This window comes from Daktulosphaira vitifoliae, unplaced genomic scaffold, assembly GCF_025091365.1.
Source record: "Daktulosphaira vitifoliae isolate Bord-2020 unplaced genomic scaffold, ASM2509136v1 Scaffold_3, whole genome shotgun sequence".
Classification (NCBI taxonomy): Eukaryota; Metazoa; Arthropoda; class Insecta; order Hemiptera; family Phylloxeridae; genus Daktulosphaira; species Daktulosphaira vitifoliae.
In genome coordinates, this window is record NW_026099574.1 from 3,723,386 (window position 1) to 3,729,667 (window position 6,282).

A 6,282-nucleotide genomic window follows, 5' to 3' on the forward strand; every position below is an offset into this window, starting at 1 on the left:
GTTGGGACCAGGGGCACTAAATAATAAAGTGCGTACCCAAACCGGCTAATTGCATTAATACCGATCAGGCTGCGTTGTGTAATGTATGTAAATAGAAGCACTGGGAGGGTTCTTCTGCGCAACAACCAGTGATCTATGTGGTGAAAGATGTGTAGTTGTTTTGTGATTTAGGACTTGATAAAAAATAAATAAATGAACAAGAATTATACAAAGATAAAACAATATTTTAACAAAAAATACAAACCACTAGAACAAAATACCGCAATAAACAATATCGTTTGATTCTTTATATTTGTGTATAAATTACAATAATAAATTAAAATCTATGATCCTTGTGACCAAGTACTAAAAAATAGAAATGAAGGTCTTTATTATGACAATAATCTATAAATTGATTTTCAAGTTAATAATAAATTTAAAAGTCATCAAAAAAAATATTAACAAAACGATAATAATAACACTATTTCTAACTAATGGACATACATTTCATTGCTGTATTATTTGAGCAAAAAGAGCTGATCGGCCGGTAGTAGTAGTGTTCACTACAACGTGCGTAGTAAGGAGTAGATATGCATCTAACTTTTGAAAGTGTTCCAGAAAGTCTGACACTTTTATATGTATCTTAAATTAAAGATAATATAATGTACTTTATTATATAAAAAAAAAAAAATTTCGGACTTTAAATTGTCTTTACGGTGAAAATGGCTACCAAATGTTATTTTTGTGTGAAAATTCTCGATTTTTTTTTTACATTTTTAACTTTATAATGCTATAATTTATTAAAAAGTGTATGGATCAAAACGATTTTTTTATGAGAAATAATATTTTTTAATAATCCCTTTTTCATTCGACATACTTTATCTTAATCAGGATATTAATAAGGAAATAGCAGATCATGTAGCTTTTGGAATAATCCACCAATTTTTTAAAATTAAATACTATCTAAAGATTTGAATCGAAGCGACTCCACTTTGTTGAGTTTTTTTTGTTTTTGTTAATATTTCAATAAGTTATGGTAGTTTTAAATACAAAAAATATCATGATAAGAACTGATTTTTTTGGCAAATATTACATTTTTTGTTTAATTTCGGTGGCAATTCACTCATAGACGATAAGGTATCGGGACTAATTTTTTTTTCATTTTATAGTACATGACATAAGCTTTAATTTAGTATATAGTTAAAGGACGTAGTACTTCCGGAACATTTTCAAAAGTTAAGTTGAAAAAGTTCAATTTTTTATACAATGTTTCAAGTTTTGATCGCCCCCTATATAAAGAGAAATTTTAATAAAAAGTATGTCCAATAAAAGATGTACTTATAATGTATTTAGAAAAAAAAATTGTGCTGAAATTTGAAAAATTGAACATTTTTCGAAAAGTTATAGCATTTTAAAGTTGAACATTTTAACATTAAAATACTATTTTTTTAACTACGGCTGTTTGCATGCAGAGGATAAAGTGTCGGGACAAATTTTTTTTTTCATTTTATAGTACATGTCATAGGCTTTCAATTAGTATATGATTACAGGACGCAGTGTTTCTGGAACATTTTCAAACGTTATATTGAAAAAGTTAGTTTTTGTAAAAAAATATACTATTTTAAATCTCCCCCTGTGAGCAGGTTAAGTATTGAATTTTCAAAAAAATAATAACGAATAAAAGGAAAAAATCTAAGGTTTCAATGAAAAGATTTTGTTGATTTTATTTTTAAAAAAGTTATGGAAGTCTTAAGAAAAAAAAATGAAAAAAAATAACAAAATTTACTGATTTTAAAAATTGTAATTTTTTTGAAGATTTCCCCCATTTGCGGGGAATGAGGAAAAATTTTTCAATTTTTAAGGGTAATGTCAATTGTGTTGATCCATACACTTTTCAATAAATTATCAATATTATAAAAATCGAGAATTTTCACACAAAAATAGCATTCGGTAGCCATTTTCTCCGTGAAGACAATTTAAAGTCCGAAATTTTTTTTTTTTATTATTATAAAGTACATTATATTATTATTAATTTAAGATATATATAATAGTGTTAGAATTTCTGGAACACTTTCAAAAAGTAAGTTGAAAAAGTAAATTTTTTGTGAAGAAGTTGTCATTTTAAATCGCCCTGTGAGCAGGTAAAGGTTTAAATTTATAATACATATATACCATATGATAGGTAAAGAGATCAATCGTCTAAAATAAAAATTATATTGGTTTGTTCATTGTTCATCGTTCATTTGGCAGTTTTAAGAAAAAAAAATTTTAAAAATTTCGAAAATTGGCAATTTATAAAATTGTAATTTTTTTAGAGGTTTCCCCCATTTATGGGGAACGAGGGAATTTTTTTCAATTTTTGAGGGTAATGTCTTCGACTAGATACGATTTGGGATCTTTTGACGTATTGTTCTGTAATATTCTCCTGTGGGATATTAATAAAATCAATACCTCTTTTATTTCTAAGACCACAGAAAAGAATACGCATATAATTTTGACCTTGGTCACTATAAAGTGTCTGTCTAAGCGCCTTCGAGGCACGACAAAAAGCATTAATTAAGGGAAGGTAATAAAAAGTAACTGTCTTGTTTTGATTGCAGTACGGATTGGTGACTCAATATGTCTATGAAAAGGCATGACACAATCAAGACATCTCATCCCTGTTGATGCATTTCATGGTACATTATACAGAGTGTTCAGTAAATAAGGAAACGAATTTCTATTGTACTCATTGTTTGTAACAATTTAACTGTTTCCTAACTTACTGAACACCATGTATAAGGGCTTGAGACGCTGTTTTTCCAGTAAGTCAATCTTTCATTTTTTTTGTCCACTTTTCTCACTTAATAATGTCAAGTTAACCAATTTAATATTATTCCAAACATACTCAAGCGTATTCTTTATACTGTGTGTCTATAGACCTAACTTTTGTCACTAAATCTAAACTATACATTTGTTAAAATAATTAACATTTTCAATAGTACACCCAAAGAAAAACCTCAATCAATTTTGATAGAGAAATTTTATCAAGGGCTTATGATAATGTTTTATTAATACGAACAAAATAATTATTCTTATGAATAATTATTGTTCAAGACAATAAAAAAAATCATCATATTGATAAATATATCATAGATTCAATAGTAATGATATATTTATCAAATTGAACAATGAATTTATTATATAGATCGAGGTTTTTCTCTGGGTGTAATAAATACGCTTGTATTAACCAAATACAATTCTCTTTTATCAACATACCTAATATAATAATTAACAACATTCTTAATAACCATAAATCTACAATCAAGATTCTATCACCATCAGTGAATATCATGTAAGAGTAGTTTTAATACATTAACTACACTAATAAAGTAATAACTAAAATCAAAGTACTTATATCTATTATGTCTTTACGGATGATGGCCATTATCATTCATCTTTATGAATACCATCCCCATCAACTTTATTTTTAGTTATTACAGTTCATTAAAATCGGTCCAGCGAGAGATGAGATTGAGCGTTCAGTCACAAAAAAAAAATAAAATAAAAAAAAAACACATCATAGTAAAATTAATACCTTCTCATCTTCGCATTGAAGTTAAAAGAATTATGTTTCCTCTAGTGTAAATTTAAATTTTAACAATGTTTTCGTTTGGAAAATAATTTAGGTAGATTAAATTTGATTTAAAAATTTAATGTTACATTAATTTTATAAGAAAGTTTCTATAACATTATTTTTCAAAATTGCTGTTTGGGCAAAAAGCTTAGGAGTTGAGGACTGAAGAGAAGCAAACCAAGAAGTGTAGTAATGACAACAAAAAATTTGTGTGTAGACATACCAGAAGATGAAAAATAAATGTTAAATAATAAACTACAACTTAAAGATCAAAATTCAAAATCTTAATTTTTTGAGTTGTTATAGTTTTAATCTAGGGCGTCGATTTATTATCTATAATAATAAAAGTAGTTTATTTTATCTAATAAAGGTAAAACAAAAAATGTTGTAATATGACTATATATATATTGTATATCACGAATTACAAAAACATATTACGTGGTTTGTACAAAATATGGTTCTTGACGTCTTATACATGTTAAATGTTGTTGTTTTTAGTCATTTATAAAAAATATCTTTCTTTTTAAGTATATTTTATTAATTGTTTGAATTTTATTTAAGGCGTGAATATATCATTTTCAAACAGTTTTCACAAAAATGAATTTTTGTTTGTTATTCATTTTATTTTGTTGTTGCATTATGATGTTGAATAGTAACTACTTTATTTAATGATTTCTCGGAAAATCATGGAAATTTAATAAATTAATACAATGTTGTAAATACTATATTTAAAATTATCCCAGTCTACATTATAACCACATCAGATATTAATACCAGTAATGTTCAAACTGAACTAAGAAGAAAAATATTAAAGCACACCATTAACCATAGTCTTATGATTATTCTACCTTAAGATAAAATAAATAAATCTGAAAAATTCCTGATGTTTGAAATAGACAACAAAAAATATTATTAAGACTCTTATAACTATATCAAAAATGGTCAATATGTACATAAATATAATAAAATTGATTACTTATGGTTTACATTATCTAAAATTAAAATAATATTAAAAATATTAATTTTTAATGTACATATATATATATATATATATATAACTCAACCCACTCAATTATTCACTAAATAAATACAATACTTTCCTTTTTTTTTAGTTGCATCTTCTTCGTCCTCGCCTTAATCCCAACTACTTGGGGTCGGCCACCCTTATCCTAAGCTTCCACTTGACACGATCTCCCACATCATCTACGCTCACATCAGCTGTCCTCATATCGGATTCAATAGCATCCCTCCATCTCTTTTTTGGTCTTCCTCTACCTCATCTTCCTTCAACATTAATTTCTATAACTGTTCTTACAGCTTCCGATTCTTCTCTCATCATATCATGACCAAACCATCTAAGTCTATTTTCTCTCATCTTATCCACGATTGACGCTACACCTATACTCCCTCTTATATGCTCATTTTTTTTTTTTGTTGCATATGTTTCTTGATTTATAAGTTATAAATACTTTTTAATAACATCAATAGATCTTTTGTCAAATTAATTTTACTATATAGATAGTTTATTTTGAAATGTGGAAGAAAAGTACAATTTAATATAAAAAAATTACTTTTTTAAATTATAGGTGAACTAGCTTGGGTTTTGATTATCGTTATGATAATGTCATATATTTTTAATTTTCAATATTAAATTATGTATAGAGAGTGAACAATTTGTTATTAACCACTAGATTTCTCCTAAAATTGTTAATATTGAAAATATTTTATTTGGTTTGTTGAGTAATTTTTATCCCTTGATTAAATGGTCAAATACTTTTTTGGTCTGTATCTTATCCCTTATATGGAATAAGACATATATAAAAGTGTGAACTTACTAACTTGTTAGTTAATCATATACAAAGTGTTTGGTTATTATAAATCATTTGATTACACGCAAAATAAATACAATATTGGAAATAAAACTTTTGATTTATTTATTTATTATTTTTTTTTTTATTAACCTTTATTACAGAAATATTATTATAGCTAAGCGATTAAAATAAAATTATACAATAGAAACTAGTATTTTATATATGTATATTTTCTAAACTATTTACTTATTGTAAAATTTTTTTTTTTACAGATTGTAAATTTTATAAATAAATAAATAAAAAAAAAAAATAGATGAAAAATTTTAATAGGAAAAAATGGGTTTTTATAGAGATGAGGGTCGTGTAGCGATCCCTAGTGTGATCTTAGAAACTGTAGATCTTAATTAATAGTTAAATGTGATTGGCTGGACCTAATTGAGAACCCACACATAGGCGTTACTTTGAATCTGTACAATAATCAGGTTTAATTGCCTAGTTTATTTATTATTTTATATTTTAAATAAGGGAACCCTGTTTTGATGATCTTGTGAATTCATAATATATGACATACATGTACAAAAGATAACATAATATAATATTTTAATATTATAAGTGATAATATAATATTACACACTCTTTTAGTTATTGGCCTTGTTCGTTACTTTGCAATTACGTTATTTTGCAAATACTTTGCATTACGGATCTTACATTTATCAATGAAAAATGTATAATCTGTATTTTATATTACTAGTATAGAAAAAAATTAATAATAATCTGAGTAAGGAATGGTAAAGCAATAGATTGATTTAAAAATCATTTAATTTAATTATTAATAACTAGTTAGTGCTTGGTCATATACTGTGTGTCAGATAGGAG